This window comes from Cygnus olor, chromosome 2, assembly GCF_009769625.2.
Source record: "Cygnus olor isolate bCygOlo1 chromosome 2, bCygOlo1.pri.v2, whole genome shotgun sequence".
NCBI classification, from domain to species: Eukaryota; Metazoa; Chordata; class Aves; order Anseriformes; family Anatidae; genus Cygnus; species Cygnus olor.
Window position 1 is genome coordinate 135,090,693 of NC_049170.1, and position 19,142 is coordinate 135,109,834.

At 40.1% G+C, this 19,142-nt stretch overlaps 1 long non-coding RNA gene across 2 annotated transcripts; it reads right to left on the reverse strand.

The window, feature by feature from the left end:
* Positions 1 to 1,053: 1,053 nt before the first annotated feature.
* On the reverse strand, positions 1,054 to 18,559 carry LOC121066068. 2 transcript variants are annotated; one of them, XR_005817485.1, is made up of 4 exons: positions 18,404 to 18,559; positions 16,042 to 16,183; positions 14,713 to 14,814; positions 1,054 to 2,916 (listed from the first exon to the last, which is right to left on the reverse strand). It is a non-coding gene; the product is annotated as an uncharacterized LOC121066068 (long non-coding RNA). The 2 variants fall into 2 exon arrangements; XR_005817484.1 differs by lacking the exon at positions 1,054 to 2,916 and adding an exon at positions 13,357 to 14,137.
* Between the last annotated feature and the right edge of the window lie 583 nt (positions 18,560 to 19,142).

A 19,142-nucleotide genomic window follows, 5' to 3' on the forward strand; every position in this document is an offset into this window, starting at 1 on the left:
GTGTCCAGCCTTCAGCCTGGAGAGACCTACTGGTTCGTGCAAGTAAAAGGAGCCCCTTCTCTCATGGCACACTCCATGTGCAGCTGATGGTCTATGTGGTTTTATGAGGATCCAGAATTTTGTCCACTGCTGTGGTCCATTGGGTAACATCTGCAATGGGCAAAGCAAGAGGGAAAACGACTACAACCAAAGTCTCAGTCAGAGCATCCACATGTTCCTAAACTGCAGTTTATGGTAAGGCACAGGGGCTCTTCAACAATGGGCCTCGAGGTTCTCATGACCACAAGCAGTAGAGATTTATGGTGTTTACTTGCATGTACAGCTTCCACACATTACTTTTCCAATAAGACTGACCATGTTGACCACTGCAGTGATGGAAATACTTGTTTGTATGCACTGGCTGCTCAAACCACTGCCTTTGCAGAAGACAACTACTGTGCAGAGCGTATCTTTACCTACTTCAGTCATTTCTCAGCAGACGAGAAACTAATCCTTTTCTCAGACCAAAGTGTCTCTTGCGACCTCAGATACACCATGAAACTATTGCATTTTTATTCAAACCAGTCATTGTTTAATTTTTAGTGTTATTTCTATCAGCAAATTGCTTTCTTTTAAAATTTCCCACATCTAACAAGTCATGTTGTAATGCATTATTTCAGGCAGTATCTTTCACGTTGCATTAGAGTAAGACAAACTTAACATGATTTGATGCTTGCAACCTGCTTCAAACATGGCATGTGAAAGATTTGAAAGAGATGCATATTTCATGGTAAAGACAGTTTTTTAGACTTCTTTTCTCTTTTCTTTACGTTTTCCTGCCTCTTTAATTTTAAAATGAAGTTAATTAGTGGGGTTGCTGGAGAAAGTACAATTAATCAATGCATCTGTTTTTCATACTTGCAAAAATTCTATCAATTTCCAATTGTTTGCTTGGTTTCTGCTTTATGTTTTCACAGCTTTCTGATTGAAAGGAAAAACTACCTGGCGACTATCAGGATTTTTTTTTTTTGATTTTTTTTTTTCTAACAATGAAGCAATTAGATTGGAGAAAGAATGAATATAGGTTCTCTGATAACAGAAGAAACAATTCTACTTTTGAAAGATGAGGGATTATATGACTAAATCCCACATGATCAGCCTCTAAAATTTAAGACTTTTTAAATTCTCTGCTTCAAAGGTGAACATAACAACTCTATCATACAAGTGAACATACTTGCTTCACAACAACAGGGAGGAATACAAAAGAAAAATAATCCGTGATTTTACAGTAGCTTCAAACAATTTAATTTAGCTTGTTTATTGTAATTAGTTTACACTTAAAGCAAATATCTCATAGTAAAATACATCTTTTTCTTAGGAAAATAACAAAAGGAATATTTTTACATATGAAGCTTTTCTTTCTCTTAGAAATCTGCTTTGTCAAGAACAGTTTTCTTGAAACATTTCTGAACATATTTTAGTTTCTCCAATGCTATGTAACAGTATAAACATACTGATGCTAGAGCTTGCAATAAGAGGTTTGTTCATTCTACCATTGCTTGTATTTTATTTTCTCTGAGACTTTTAATAAGTTGTATTTACAACAAGAGAGCATAGACAAGTATGAATATAAACAAGTTTATGATTCACACTGGGCTAGACACTGATGTTTTTATTCCTTCTGAATCGTCCTATTTTGCCTCATGAGTGATCCCAGTAATTTCAGTTGGATGACTTGGACTATGAGCTCAGTTCATTATATGTGTAGGTAATGCATTCTGGTTTTACAGACCATTTCAGCGTGGGGATCTTTATTTTAACTGCACATTTCATCTGGTATAGATGCTAATATAACTTCAGCAGCCTAATTCTCCATCATCTTAAAATTATGATTTTTAAATAAATGCTCTGGACCAACCAAGAAAGAAAAACCAAGCTGATGTAGGAGCTGCTGGGTAACACTGTAAAATTCCTATGTAGGAAATCAGAATACTTGACCAAAACAGTCTTTTTTTCCCGACAAAGTCTATTAAATTATAACTTCATTTTTTGTCCTAGAGACACAGATCTGATCAAAAATAACCTCAGCCAAAATGAGCATTAAATGTTTTATCTGGATTTGCTTTTAACCTGCTTAGTAGTAGAGAGAGATTCCATGAATCTTTCTAACACCTCTGTCTAGCAATTCTTCTAATTGACTTCACAGATGAGAACAATGAATAACTCTCCAATAGAGGAAGAAAATGAAAATAAGAAAGGCCACCCCCAGTCCACAAAACCACTTCTTAAACAGAACTCAAACTTTGAAATGCTTGTCCTTCCATTTCTGAAGTGTTTCCTATAACATAGGTGTGGGAAATAAAAGACTAACTTCAGTACAAGGGTCACCACTCAGTGTTTCTTTATAAACCATATATATTTGTTTCAAAAATTAAAATATTTTACCTGCTCTTCTGGTTTCACAAAGACTGGGTTGTTTGTTGTACTCTTTTAGTTGCCTAAGAAGCAGTAGTGCTCTTAACCTGGAAAAGAGGCGTCTTGCGGAGATCTCATCGATGTGTACAAATATCTGAAGAGAAGGTGCAAAGAAGATGGAGCCAGATTCTTTTCTTTTCAGTGGTGCCTGATGCCAGGACCAGAGGCAATGGGCACTAACTGAAACACTGGAGGTTCTGTCTCAACATCAGGAAGCACTTCTTTATTATGCAGGTGACGAAGTACTGGCACGTGTTGCCCAGAGAGGTTGTGAAGTCTCCTTGGAGATCTTCAAAAGCCTTCTGGACATGGTCCTGGGCACCTTCTGTAGGTGGTCTTGCTTAAAAAGGGGTGTTGACCTCCAGAGATCTCTTCCAATCTCAACCATTCTGTGATTCTGTGACTCTGTGACTGTAATTCTGTGATAGAGGTAATGGTGGTTTTTAGCTCACCCCTATGTGTCTGCATTTAAACAGAAGAAAAAAAAAAAAAGGTAAATGTGGTAAATGTGATGGTCTTTTCTAGGGTTAGCCACTCTTTCTTCTAAATGAGATTTTCACAAGCTAGCAGGATATTGAGTTTCATGGCTGGATCCATAGCCAACTATTTGATTTATTAATATATCTCAACCATTAATGACTATAACCCATTGATGTGAAAGAAAGCAGTATGTCAAGAACATACTGCATGATGCTACCGTACACACCAGGTCAAACTGTAGTAACATCCAAATCCATGAGCAAATAGTTAAAGCTGTTTGAAGCAGGCCAACATAAATCTAGAAAGTCATCCAGCGTCTTATACTAATTTTTTTCCAGAGCATGTGCCAGAAGGTGTCTGTTGTGTTAAGCATCTAAATAAGTATCCTGATTCACAGGGTTGCTAAACATTGTCAGTGCCAGCTCTCTCATACAAATAGCTGCATGAAGAGCAGTGGAAATTGCTTGATATACAGAGATTTGCCCCAGAGCCCTGAGGAGTCCTCTGTGAGCTCCCCACTTCCTCACTGCACTCTGATGAGTCTTCCTGGTTCTCTCTGGTTACCAACAGACACTTCCCTTTGTAACCCCTAAAATACGAGTTCTTAAATGGTTTGTGCACATCTGTGTGGGCACAGCTGAACAGCAATGTGGATACAGCATGCTTCTTATGTTATCACAGTTCCCTATTTTTCTGATTTGCCTTCCTTTTGAAGAAAAATGCCTTTATGTAAACTAAACCCTAATGCAAGTCAGGTTAAGGTAAAAGGCAGATGGAAGTATTAATTCCCAACATCCAAAGCAGACTATAAAAACAAATGCATGCATAAGGTATGGGCAGAATGAAAGAAAAAAGGCACGATTTGTCCACATGATCTTGAAATCACAGAGTTATTTCTTACTACGCTTAGCTGACTTGCCGAAGGTACCTCAGGGTGATTCTCATCAGGATTTTGTCTTCCTTAAAGTCTATAGTGTCATCTTGCATCCCCTGGAGAGAAGCCTCCCTGGGTGAAGCCAGCAGCTTTAGACCACCTCTTAAGGGGTCCTCAGGACTGCTACTCACATCAGTCTTCCCATGCAGGCAGCATGGATTATTCCTTGGAAATCCGATCTGATTGATCGCTTTCAGCCCTCTCACAAGTGACACAACAGAGTCTGGCTCTCAGTGAACCTTAACCAACTTTTCATTTGTCATGTATTAAAATTTTCATTCATTCATTAAAAAAAAAAAAAAACTAATTGGAAGTTCTAATTTTTAAGTCACAGCCATGCAGTATATAAAAAAAAATCCTTTATAAAATATCTAAATAAATACATCATGGAAAACAAATAAATCCTAGTGATGATAAAGGGCTAATCCAATAAACTAATCTGATCAAAAGATCAGTCTTGTAAAATCAATTACATTCGTCTTCAAACACAAAGACACAGACAAGGTTCTTAGAAGAAATACGTTCCCTGTAGGGATTAAACCACAAATTGATTTATGAATATACTCCCCTAAGAGAAACTAGAATATAATTCCTAAAGTATCTCCATCAAGAACCAACAGGAATTTTGTCTCTTTTGTACTAGTTTAGCAACTCACTTGAAAACATGTAAACAATGTTTGGTATACAGCGTGTGATTTATAGCATACACTGTTTTGTCTCAGTGCTTTTAAGGAGAACAACAGCAAGCTGTAAAACCTTCTGCTCCATATCATTCCTTCAGAATAAATCCAGTTCAGATGTTCTGTAAGGACTGGTATTTCAAAGTGATAACTGACAACTTATAAATCACCCACTTTATTTTGAAATGAGATAGCACATCTGTAATCCATATTTATTTCCCATTAATAACTGTGAGGGTGCTGCTGCATTGTCTCATATTATGTACAATTCACCTTAATAGCTAACCTTGAAGAAGACAAAAAAGGAGCACATTTTCCTCTTTTTTTTCTTTTTCCTTTTTTTTTTTTTTTTTTTTCACATCTAGGAAATATTCTAAGATAAGGTGCGTGTGTCGATCTGCTCGAGGGAAAGAAGGCTCTGCAGAAAGATCTGGATAGGCTGGACCGATGGGCTGAGGTCAACTGCATGAAGTTCAACAAGGCCAAGTGCCGGGTCCTGCACCTGGGGCGCAACAACCCCAAGCAGCGCTACAGGCTGGGAGATGAGTGGCTGGAAAGCTGCCTGGTGGAGAAGGACCTGGTAGTACTGGTTGATAGTTGGCTGAATATGAGCCAGCAGTGTGCTCAGGTGGCCAAGAAGGCCAACAGCATCCTGGCTTGCATAAGAAGCAGCGTGGCCAGCAGGTCTAGGGAGGTGATTGTCCCCCTGTACTCAGCTCTGGTGAGGCCGCACCTCGAGTACTGTGTCCAGTTTTGGGCCCCTCGCTACAAGAAGGACATGGAGGTGCTCGAGAGAGTCCAGAGAAGGGCAACGAAGCTGGTGAGGGGTCTGGAGAACAAGTCTTACGAGGAGCGGCTGAGGGAGCTGGGGTTGTTTAGCCTGGAGAAGAGGAGGCTCAGGGGAGACCTCATCGCTCTCTATAGGTACCTTAAAGGAGGCTGTAGAGAGGTGGGGGTTGGTCTATTCTCCCATGTGCCTGGTGACAGGACGAGGGGGAATGGGCTAAAGTTGCACCAGGGGAGGTTTAGGTTGGATATTAGGAAGAACTTCTTTACTGAAAGGGTTGTTAGGCATTGGAATGGGCTGCCCAGGGAGGTGGTTGAGTCGCCATCCCTGGAGGTCTTTAAAAGACGTTTAGATGTAGTCCTTAGTGATATGGTTTAGTGGAGGTTTTGTTAGTGTTAGGACAGAGGTTGGACTAGATGATCTTGGAGGTCTCTTCCAACCTAGACGATTCTGTGATTCTGTGATTCTGTGATTCCGTGATAAATAGTTTCAAATATATTCAAATATGATATTAAACCAAGAGAAGCTCAAAATTCTCATGAGTTTATTAATGAAATCCATTTGGGCATCATTTATGCTTTATTCTCTTTTCAGACATCCATATCAAATGTGAAAGCTGAGCAACACAAAGAAGAAATACTTTAATTAATAAAAAATAAAATAAAATTTAAAAAAAAAGTCAGAATGTTGAGTCACTTCAGGGTTGACATTGGTACCTGTGTGACTTTGCATGCCTCCAGGATTTCTAAAATTGCCAAAATGATTCAATCACAGATTTTAAGAAGCTGGTGGGACTAGACTACCATGGGGATGATTTAGCAATGAGAAGATGGATTGCAATGAACTCTAAGGGAGGGTTATAACATGCAAAGGTGCATTCCTTGGCTGCCCTCAGTCTGGGCTGCCTGTTGAAACCCAGGAAAAATGTGTAACCTGGACTGTTCCTAGTTGCTATTCTAGCTTTCCTGCCTTGGGAAATGACCATACAAATCGCAATTGACTTTATCCCAGAGTCCTATCAGAAGTGAGCCAAAGAGAATGCTCCCATCACCCCACCTATGGAAGTTTCTTCTCCAGCATGTAGCCAGGGCTTCATGTCTGGCAGTGAAGAAAACTCTGTATAAAGCAAGTCTTACTGAAGAAAGAACATCTTTTCCACTTTACCAGTTTTTTCTTTTTCTTTTGCCCAATTCTATGTTTGAAACGATGGCTTCTGTGATAAAAGGCATAACTTTTTGAATTCTTTTAAATTTAAAAGGTTTATTTCAGCCTTTAATTACTGAAGCATGATAATCTCTATTAATAAATCCTATATAGGCAAGTTAAAAAATTAACCTCCCAGGCAAAAAGAGATGTGGAACTGCATAGGAAATATTGTATGTGTACACCACCTACTTTGTAATGCAGATCCTAATCATCACTAATGGCTCTTGAGTCTGTTTCCTTCCACTGCGTAAAATTGGCATGATTAAAAATACCTTTACAACAGGGTTCTCTCTCTGTTCCTGCCTAATATTGCTCATAAATCAAAATACTGAAGATGTAATCATTGGCTTCATGTCACACTAAACATTCAAAATCATTATCCCAAAATCCTTCGGGAAAGCAGACGAGATGCTCTCAGTTCAGCTCCCTGTAGATTGCAGGTCAGTAGCACAAAGACAGAGCATATAATTGGACTCAAGTGGTAGTCTGAGCTCAAAAGAGGCCAAGGACAAATTAGTCCAAATCACCTCCTACTTTTAAAAGAGACGTTTCAACATGGGCACAGTTCAGATTTGCAGCTGCCTGACCTGCAGATAAATACAAGGCTTTAATGTTTCCAGAAATTGAACAGTGAACAATTTGGGTGTCTGAATATGACAGGAAACAACAGCCTTTTTGATCCAGGGCATTTCTGTGAGCATTATGGCTACAGGATGAACTCTGAATTCCTGGATTTATATTGAAAAGTACAAAATTCAATTTTTAACTTTAGATTATAAAAGTAAATTAAGTCCAAAATGAAAGCATCATGCAAATACTAACTGTGAAATGCTTCCAATAAATATCAGATATTAACATTTAAGGTTATATGACATTTTGCAGATGCAGGAAATAATCAGACATCTATTGTCAGCCAATTAGTACATTAAAATACATGCAAATGCAAAAATCACTGATCTGATATCAGCTTTGATATCATGTAAATGATATGTGTTAAATTTATTTTACGAAGGAAATTTTTAAATGACTAAGTACTCATGCTGAATAATGGGAGAATAAATCAGGAAAGGATAAGTCTATATTTGTCCTCTTTCTTGTATTCTCTTACTATCCAATAGCAGCTACAGCATGCAGCAGAAGATGAGGGTTAAGACTTTCTCGTAAGCCTTGAAGTGACAAATATGTTCCTAAAATTCAGGAGTCAAAGTTGTCTAGAACTTAGGTTCCCATTCACATCTAATTGACTCTCAGTTCATACATGGTAACACTGAGTGCATTTCACACTTTGGGTATAGCAAACAAACATTTGCTTCCTGAGAAACTGTTTGCAATGCATCAGTGGCACTTATAACACAGTCAGTTTGGAAGGAGAGTGAAGTGGCTAAAGTACAAGCCCAGGATATATAAGAATCATCTTTCAAGCTTCACCCCAGACTTTCTTGGTGATGTTGGACTAGTCATATGGCCTCCCATATGCCTCAATTTCCCTTCTGTATTGCAGGGCAAATAGCTTCATCCTCCTTCAAAAAGGAGGACATTCCTGTAGGTTTGTGATTCAGCCTAGCTAGCCTGGCAGGAGGAAACAACACATTGTGCTTCTCACTCTCTACAGTTATTTTGGGAGCTTTACAAAAAGGTGGGAGAGATGAAAGCAACATCTGAATTGTGCTTTCTACGGCTGTAACAAAGGTAATGGTGTCTATCAGATTTGATCAAGCTGTTGGGCTGCTTTTACTCTGGTGTACTTGAAACACTGAAGTACTTTGTTTTCTTTGTAGTGTTTTGATGTAATACTTCTCCGTTGGTTCAGTTTATGCTCAAAGAGATTTAGAATTTGAAAAAAGACTTTTAAGTGGTACTTCTACTGTTTGCCTTAAGGGCATGACTCACAGGATCTGTCACATTTTCCCAGTGCACTAACATTTCAGCTGGAGAATTTCAGTCACCATATTTTACACGTATTGCTTTGTAATGAGTAAAACAGTTCCTGTTGAAAAGAAGCTGGTAGAGCAGTAGGTGTGTCATGGTTTCAGCTAAGATAGAGTTAGTTTCCCCCCTAGTAGCTCGTATGGTGCTGTGTTTGGGATTTAGGATGAGAATAATGTTGATACCGTGCTGATGTTTTAATTGTTGCAGAGCAGTGCTTACACTAAGCCAAGGACTTTTCAGCTTCTCGCTCTGTCCTGCCAGCAGGCAGGCTGGGGGTGCAGGAGGAGCTGGGAGGGGACAGACCCAGGACAGCTGACCCAAACTGGCCAAAGGGGTATCCCATACCTTATGGTGTCATGCTGGACAGTTAATATGAGGTAGCTGGCCTGGAGTGGAGGAACTGGCTGCTCAGGGATAGGCTGGGCATCGGTCAGAGGGTGGTGAGCAATTGCATTGTGCATCACTAGTTTTGTACACATTATTATTATTAGTACTATTATTATTATTATTATCTTCCTTTCTTTTCTGTCCTAATAAACTGTCTTTATCTCAACCCACAAGCTTAATTTTTTTCGTGATTCTCTCCCCCAACCCACAGAGGGAGGGGGGAGGGTGAGCAAACGGCTGTGTGGTGTGTGGCTGCTGGCCAGGTTAAACCATAACAAGGTGGCAGGTTCCAGTTTTTACTTCAGGGAGGCATCACAGCTGCAGCCAAAAACAGCCAAGAACATCCATGGCAGACTTCTTTTTGACCAGTCACATGAGATAGGAGAGGGGACACATCTTTATCAGTGTAGCACTTTGTGAGGCTAAGTAAGAAGGATGAAATTACAGTACACAAAAATCAATGGCAAACTCTTGTTGACTTCTGCCACATGAGAATTTCATTCTCAAGAATATAGCATTTTTGAGCAGTAGGAAGAGCAGTTCTTGCACACACCTGCTTTGTGGTAGTACTATCACATCAGTCATACAGTGGTTCTGGGCACTGCCTGTCTTCTACAAGGTGCTCACACTTACCATGCTCTCAGCTAAAAAGGAATGGAGACACATTTTGTTCTGTATATTTTTGAAACTGGTATTTTAGTTTCTTCTTTTTCCATCCTTCCCTGTCTTTCCCATTGCTTTATTTTCCCCCTCTTTGCATTCTTTCTCTCTCTAATATTTCCCAAATCAGCTTTGAAGTCATTGACCTTGAAAACAAAAAACAAAAGAGCAATTCACTTGCCAAGTGCAAATACCTTGACAGATGCAGCATACAAACCAAGCTGTGAAATCAAACATACCTGTAACATCTCACATCAGAAGCCTTTTTTCTCCCTCTGTCTGGGTTTCTACACTGTATTATTTTCCCTTGATTACATCATTGCTTTGTGAAGACCTTAACTCCTATGTAAGCTTGACACAATAACTACCCTAGTCTCTATATTAAATATATCATAGAAATTGTGTAATTTATTGATTTGGGTAGTATTCTTAACAATGCTGTTAGATGCTAGCAGAGATTTATGGCAAGGATCCCTTGATCTTATAAAAACAGCCACAACAACCCAAAGAACCTCAAGAGCCTCTAAGTCTTAGGAATCTGTAATGCCATGTTGTCAACAGAGAGGATTAATATGACACACTGTATTACTATGGGATTCACACTAAGGCTGCCCAGGAGCTCCTGGGGACTTCAAGGGCCACAGTTGTTTAGCTCAAAGCTGCAAGGACCTCTTGTAGTGTTGAGGCTCATAGTAGGTATTTAACCCTAGACCTCTACTTTAACGATGCAAAACTGAGCCTGGAAATACTTGAACCTCTGGGTCAAGTCCTCTAGCACAGAGGCAACAGTAGATTCACAAGAATTTCTATATGTAGGCAAACCACTAGAGGGAGGGAGAGGTCTACAGTGCCCGAGTAGCACTTCCCAAACCAGCTTCTCCACATCTACTCCATCACCAAATGCAGACTGGACCGTGCCTTTTTATAGCAAGTTGAGACTTCAGTTTTGACCCTACTCATAGGCCAAGTGAAGGTGGCAGCAGTTCCCCAAGGTCTTCAGCATCTGACCCTTCAGAAAACGACTAACAGCTTTCCTTCAGGCCTGCCTGCTGCTCCCACATGGATGCAATTTCTCAGCGCCAAGGCTGCAGGCCAGATGGACGTGTCCCATGGGCTGAACGCGGCCCAGGAGCCATGAGCTGCAGCACCATATGTAAGTGGTGTTTTACATACATATCAAATGTCTGGCCTCAGCTAAGATGCAGATGAAGTATGATGCTACTACTGTAGCACAGGGCCCTTAATATTATCCCGCAATGTGGAAGAGTCCTTCCTCCAAATCATTAGCAACAGATGAGCTCTGTTCTTATTATAGGCTCCCGAGTACTTTGTAGCAAAAACATACCCAGAACAAAGTATGTCTCCGTTCCTCCTCAGCTGAGTTTTAGCAAAGAATTTAATAAAGATTTATAGGTTTTCAGAGATTGTTTTGAGCTTAGCCAAGGACTCCTTCTTTAATCAGACTTTTCCATGGGGGGCAGGGGAGGAAGTGTTTTCAAGGTAATAGAAATTGAAGCAATATCTCAGGTATCTCCAGCCTCTCTCAGTGTGCTACCAGCCCTTTAACTTATGAGAGAACAGACTTTATTTTTACAAGTCTCATCCAGAAAAGCTTTGTGTGAGTAATAAAATGTTAGGCCCCATAAGCGTATGCTAATGCTCATGTCCCTGGACTTTATTAGGTTTGGAAATAAAAAATTAATCCTATAAAATTTCCAAAATAATTAGAAAATGTTCTGAGGGCAAATAGGTGAAAGCTATTCTGTGTCATTATTCACTGAAGGCCTTTTGGATGATTTGAGATGGACAAATGCCAGAACAGAACTTCCACTCCTGCAAGGAGCTTAAAATATTGCTAAGCAATATTACAGTTTGGAGTTGTGATAGACTTCATTCTCATGTAAGTAGATGTATTTATTCTTGTTAAATTAATGTTTCAAGCATTCTGAAATGCTTTTCAGAGAAGACATGATAGTTTTCCAGGTAACTTGAATAGAGGCATTGAATCCAGGGAGGAATGGTATTTAAGTCTGAAGAGAGTATAGTCAGTTGTTAATTACAGGGAGTAATGCAGTAAGAGTTGGAGGAAGGACTAGTTTGGTGGACCTTGGAAATGGTGACACCTGCCAGCAACCCAGAAGAAGCAACCCAGGTCTGTTCATTTTTTCCACATGGGTAGTGTTTGCTGAACTACTGATCATTCAGGTTGGTTTCCTACAGACTCTTTTTGATTGAACAATATTTTTTTTCTGGGGGACAGTCCACAAAATGTGACACAATACTCAAGATGAGTAGATCAAAAATAGGGACAATAACAAAATAATTGTTTCACATGTCTAACATATTTTTGTGTTTGTATTTGCTCTGGCTGGGATTCACCGTCTTTTCTGCAGACCTGCAGTCTGGCTCACATTCGTCTCCTTTAAGCACACATCTGATTATGGCTACATGTGTTTTACTTACCCTATTAAACTGCATCCTGTTTATTCCAGGGTATTTTTATTTAATTAATTAATTTATTTATTTATTTATCAAAGCCATTTGGAGTTTGGAGAGTTTGCTATATGAACTCCTCATGTCACCATCTAAGTCTTTAACAAAAATATTTGTTAACTAATGTCAGGCCCAGAACTCTACTGCAAAATCTGGCTTACTACATCAGTCCAGTTGCCAATTGTTAGGGATTTTGGATTGAATGTGAACCCAAAACTCTTGGAGAGGGAATCAACAAGCAATTGTGCTGTTGGTAGATGTGGCAGAGTTTTCATACTCTACCAGAACAGATATCTAGTCCAATAGTCTGTTCCTAACATCAACCAGTTTCAAGGACAGTTTTAAGAAACTTCAGAATGGGCATCCGTGGAACTAGGGAAAATTATGCTTTAACCAGAAATTACAGGTGACAGTATGATAGTGCACACTGTGTTTATGCCAGACAAAATTATCTGGGAGTCTGAACAAGGGAGAAAGAAGTAAAGGAGACTTCTTTTGGAAGATAAATTGTACATCCTTGAGAGAGGATGTTTTTTTTTTAAGCCCCTGACTGCTCAGCTTTGCCGGACATCTGATAAATGTTTCTACCACATGCTTTTCTTGTGGACCTTGCACAGATCAGTTAATCTCTTTGAGCATCAAATCTCTATAAAGTCTGTAAAGTGAGGGGGGGAGCTCTTCCTGATTCTGAGGGATACAGGCAACTGAGGCGTCTGAAGGACGCCATGATACCGTAAATGACAACCCCTCCCCCACCTCACCCTTGTCCCCCCAACAAACAAACAAACAGCAACAACAACAAAAACTCTAGAGAAGAAAGGATGAAGCCAGAAGACATCAAAGATTAATAAATACCTTGGCTGGAACATGATTTGTGTCTGATGAGACACCCAAACAAAGTGAGGAGATACACTCCACAGCTTAGGTAAGAGAAATGAGGAAAGACAAGAGTTATGTGTGATAAAAATAAAAGAGATTAAAGCCAGTCAGGTAAAATGAAAGGGATTTTTTTCTTGTATCCAAAGCATTTGTATCCCATATAGAAAGCATATGGAGATTGAGAGTTTTTGAGAGTTGCCAGACATGTCATGAAAAGTCAAGTAAGAGACTATGGCATGAGAGTCCCATCAAGACCACAGTCAAAATAGATTTATGATCCATTAGGACTCTGGCAGAATTTAGGCAGCAACATGTCTATCAATGAGACTCTGATTTGTACCTAATCTAAGAAGCAGCAAAGCTCAGGACTTAGCTCCTGCCTGTGTAGTAGACAAAAAGAACTGAATCTTTTGTAATACCAAAGAAACCCATCCCTTTATGGGATTAGCAGGATTCCTTGTGGCTGGAAGCAGGGATCCCTCTCTCCTTGCTAACTTCCCTTTTATCCAGATGAACTGACTGGGCACACGGAGACTCCATCTCCAGGAGTGCATGTGAACTTCTCTCCCCAAACAGGGCTCGTCCTTGGTGATCCTTACTGACCCCATTATGTGCTCGCCCATCTGAGTGCTGGGGGAGAAAGTGGCTTCAGAAGCAGCTGATATGTTGTTTGACCCTAATCAGGAGAAGGGACAAAACAACTCTGTGGGGAACATGGAGGTAGATGTGCTCACTGTGGCCAAGCAGTGCAGATCAGGGCTAGGGCAGCCCACACAGGACAGCACAGAGGGGGCACGAGGCTTAGCATCATAGTCAAATGATATTTCTACCATCTAATAATTTTGGTATTTTTTGTACTGAGAACCATGTTTCTACCATATGCTGATACCAACCATCACTGTGCTTGAGGCTGAAAGGATATATGAGTAATGAATTCCTTACGGTAAGTCTCTCTGAAGTGCTGGATTCAGTAGCGTTTCTCACAGTGTCACACATACACACGTACGTGAACACGCATGTGTGTGTGTGTACACAAGCCAGATTGGATTCTTCACAGAAAGCAGTCATAACTTCTGTTTTCTGTGGAAGTGACTGAATGAGGGCAGGTTAGCATTTATGTAAGGGCCCAGCAAGTGATTCAATCACAGCAGATGTGAAAGGCTTAGCATCATGTCCTTTCTTCAGGTTCAGTTCCTTTCTTTGTTTGAGGGAATCCAAACTCAATCTCTCTCTTTGGTAGACAGCTTTCTGGTGGAGAATGGTTAGAGTAGAACAGACACGACAAAGTACAGCAACAGAAATTACTTTCTTAAAGGCTTAAAAGGAAAAACTGATTTTCCTTGCTTCTTCAGGAGGAGAATCAGCCCACACTTTCACAAGAACCGTTCAAGCAGTTCAAGATCATCCCTCAGCTTTGCAACACCCAAGTCTCCTGCATAGCCCTCTTTGCTTTGAATGCCCTTGCACAGATCCAGTTGCCTCATATTCTGCAACAGGTTTTCTGCAAATGTTCACATCTCCTTTGTCTATATGTGCCAAACCACTGAGCTTATGAAGCAAGAAAGTGAAAGTAATTTATAAAACTAATTTCAGATCCCAGAGGAATAATGCAAGGAAGAATTGAGAGCTTATGTCTCTCTTCTTCTTGTACATTCACTGGATAAGAAGTAACCTATTTTTAAGTAAAACTCATAATTTAAAATAGTGTGTCTCCTTTGTTTAAAAAAGGCTTTAAAGGAAACCATTTGTTCTGTTTTCCTTCCTGTTATTTTTTTTTCTTTCCTCCTCCCCTTTGAATAGTATAAGTCTTATTTCTAACTTACAGGGATGGTCATCTGCTCATCTCATTCTCATGTGGTCTCTCTGGAAAGAAGAGAAATGATGAGCCTTGCATTCCTTCACTATCTTCGTCCCCAGGGAAATAACTGTAGCCACAGATACAGAGCAGAAAAAATGAGTGAGCTGGGCTTTTTCACCATCCTTTATTTACACTTTTCATAGTTTCTTTTCTCTTCAATATTGCTTATGTATTTATGTTCAGCTAGTGTCTCAGCAGGGATCAAAGTCTACTCTCACTCGTGTAGTTTCTTGCCACAGCAAGGAAAGGGTATAAAAGCCCAGCCAAAAAACAAAACAAAACAAAACAAAACAACAACTACAACAACAAAAAAATTCTGTAACTTGCAACACAGTTTGGAACTACCAAAATTATGACACCCAATACTGTTGTCTGGGTCAATCTAGAGTAATCCCACTGGTCTCAGAGTGGCTCAGGATGCACTGAACTCTTGGTGCCCACTTGGTGCAAATCTCCCTTTTATAAGGCACCTGGCTGCAAATGGAGCAAGATATGATACTGTGCTCTATATGGCACAAATAGGGCTGGGAGAGGGAAGTTAGGGGGGAGGGAGGGAAGGCGAATTAGTGTGTAGCAATTTTATAGCATAAACTGTGATAAAAATCCTGGCAGATATTAACATTTGCCTGGTTTCAGAATTCTTTCCACACTCAGATATTAGATTAGATTTAGTAGCATCTTCTCCCCCAAAGGCCAGTGAATTTTTGCATAAGTCTTGAGAGCAACAGGGAAAACAGATCTTTCCCTGATTTTTGTATGCCATTTATAATTATTTTTGATTGCCTGAGACAAGACCATGTACCCAGAAACAAGAAATACTGCTATAAAAAGGAAGTTCATCAGGTGAATATGGAAGGAGAGGGTGAGGAGGGGGATGTTTTAGCTGGCTTCATGGTACCAGTGAACCACCAGACATCCCAGAGTGACTACCCTGAAACACACAGAATGTTGCAGGCGAAACAGGGAGCTACTGCCAGGTAATATTGCACAGGATTTGAGAAGGAAGGAAAAATTACAACAAATTTTCTACACTGGGGAAACTACTTCACTTCTATTTTACAAATAGGATTTTTCAAAAGGGTGTTTTTTTGTTGTTTGTTGTTTGTTTTTGTTTGTTTGTTTGTTTGTTTTTACCAAAGAGCTTGGAGTGATGAACCTAACAGAGGCCGAGCAGAAACATCATTACTCTGCGTAGCTTTACAAGTAGGTAAATGCAAGGAGAGAGAGGAGCCCATGGGCAGGTAGGCACTCTTTCTGTACTAAGACCAACAAGAGGACCCACCTCAGTTCTCACCTTCCACTCAGTAGCCTGTGGTTCTTTTACCTGACATCAAGGAAAAACATTTTCAAATTTCCTCTTTGTTGGAGAGAACCTGAGCCCACATTACCTTCTTTACCGATCCGTCTTCAGGCTTTCACACACTCTCAATTTGGACCTGTTCCAGAGAATGGAAAGAACCAAAATTTCTTGTCAGGTAAACATTAATCACTACGCTCATACATAAAGAAATCATCTCTTATTCCACCTATGCATCCAGTCTGAGAGCTCTCGTGGAGTGGGATGTTATGGCAAAATACCAGTCTGTGGGCCCTGGCACCACAGATTTCAGCTCAGCATCCAGTTATGTGGTAATGGTGGGAGTTGCTGTGATATAAGGGCACCAAAGAAAAAAAAAGGAAAAAAAGAAAAAAAAAGGAAAAAAAAAGAAGTCTGTGACTATGCTGCTTACATGTACATAGAAAATGTGGCTTGGCACAAAGGCAGCTGCCTGTGACCATATTAAAGCCAAGAGAAGCATCACTGACAGGCCTGAACTGGAACAATACACCCAAGAAGTTATCAACAGCTCTCCAGGTGGTGGTTTTTGCCCACAGAAAGAAATTTTGTCTAGAAGTTGTATCTCCTCCATGCACCATTCACTGAACTCAATGAATGAAAGTGATCTAGATTAGACTCTTTGATGATGAATTTAATTGAGGCAAAGTCTGATGAAGCAGTTACCTCAGCTCCTACAAAAATTAGTATGAAAGGGAAAATTTCTCAGCAACCACTTGGAGGGGTGCGGGGTGCTCAGAGAAGTCTGCAGCTACTGTTCCTTCAAGAAGAGTTGATGGAGCTATGGGGGATCTCAGATGAGCACAGGTGTGCCTATGGGTCTATTATCTTAAGTTTGTCCTACAAAGAGATGAAAGAAAATGCAATGGGGTAACTTTTAAGGCACTTGTTTAAATCTAGTCAAGGTTTTACTTATCATCTCTTTTTAATGAGAAACAAAAATGCTAAAGAAGTTGCATAGAAATTAAAAAGCAGGGGTACCATACAGTGCCATGAATTAAATATCCTCTTGTACCAGGTGGTAGTGTAACGGACTGCAGTAAAGATGTGTACTGTGAAGAATTACTGCATCTGCAAATCATTATTTGCAGTAGAAATATCATGTAGTTCGATGGGCTACTGATGTATCTCATGGGGAATTTGCAAGAGATCTCCTTTAATTAACTTGAATGTAAGTAAATAAATTAATGCAATCTTGGTCTTAGAACTGAATGGGGTGGAAGGTTTCCTCATTGCCTGAGGAATGTCTCTAATGCATCACTTCTTGGTAATTCAGATTAGAGTCATAGAATCACAGAATCATTTGGGTTGGAAGGGACATTAAAGCCCACCCAATTCCACCCCCCTGCCATGTGCAGGGACACCTCCCACCAGACCAGGTTGCCCAAAGCCCCATCCAGCCTGGCCTTGAGCACCTCCAGGGGTGGGGCATCCACAGCTTCTCTGGGCAGCCTGTGCCAGTGCCTCACCACCCTCAGAGTAAGGAAGATTAATTGAACTATTCTGTGTGGAGATATAAGTTTTCCTCCTCATGTCTGAGTATGTTATCAGCAGCAAAAGAAAGGAGTTGGACTTCCTTGGAGCTAGCACAGGGTTTCAGAGGCTAACTGCATTAATGGCACAGTTAACATGACACTTTTTACTCCTCAAAGCCTGCCCTTTTTCTCTCTCAGTGTACATGAATTAACACACCAAAGGTGGAATTTAATACCAGGATCACCAGGAACTTTGTTTTAGGGAGTCAGTAAGATCTACTAAAGCAAAGGAATATGTGTCAGAATGAGGTTTTCTAATTGTGCTCTTGTTCCCAAGATGAGTTTTCAGTTATATTAATACCATTAGCTGTCTGTGAAGGGAAAGAGGGAAACAGATTGGAACTAGCAGCAAGTACTGAACAGTAAGGCCTGAATATACGTAGGTTTGTATTCTTCTTTGGCTGTGACTTAACAGTTAAATCACATTTCACATTATTATTCTGGGTTCTCTGGCTGGGCAAATGCTTCCTGATCTAAAGCCCACACAAAATTTTGTGCAGAAGTCTGACTGGCTCTTTTTCAGTCCTTCTGCAAGGAATGACTAAGCTGGATTTGGAGTCATTTTCATACTGGTCACAGCCAAAACAAATGCGAGGACTGAGACATAATTCTATAGCTTTGTGCTTCAAATTTACATTCTCTGTTGAGGTCAAACATTTGTTGGCTAGTGACAACAAAATCATCTTATATTACATGTCAAGTGTTAGTATAGCTTAAAAGACAAACCAATTTCAAACATCAGAGGAAAGAATAAAATTTAAACCTTAGGAACAGTAATTTCTTACTCTGGAAATCAATAACATTGCATGGAGGTGAGCTGCATAACCTCCCCAGTTTCTATCACCATAAGCCGAGGCTCTGATATTCACTCCAAGCATTGCTCAGTCTCAGCAGACTTTGATCCTCATGGGGAGGAAACAAGGATCCGACCTCTGCCTGAACTTGGGTCCTGCAGAGAAAAAGATTCCCCAGTCAGGAAAACAGAGGTTTCTAAGCTTCTAATACATCTGTTAGATTCCTACCAGGCAGTGTGTGCACACTCCTGTGAAGTGTCCTGAGTAGTCTCCTCTAATTAACCTCTCAGAGAAGGTTGACAGCTAATTTGCTGACCAACCTGAAAAAAACTGAGAAAATAAGGAAATATAAAAAATGCCAGGCAATGTTTTTAGCTTGATTCTTGAATTAATTTTGCCAGCTACAGCAAACAAACAGCCCCGGCTGCTGTGCAATAACCTCATTCTTTGGTCAGCTTCTAACACTGGTCCCTTCTCACCTCCAGCCTTTCTCACTGGGAAGTTTCCTGATTTGATTATTCATTATTGATTTCACTGGATGGACATAATGGAAATCCTCAAAGTGGAAGGAGCTGTAAACATAAAACTAAATTCAGCTCATTGCATCTCCTAACAAATATAGACAAAGGAACAACCTGAGTTATGCTTGAAACTCTTCCAGGAATTTGCTAAAACCCCCAGATTAGGATGCACTAGCTTATTGTAACTTGGGTGGAAAACCAGAATACAC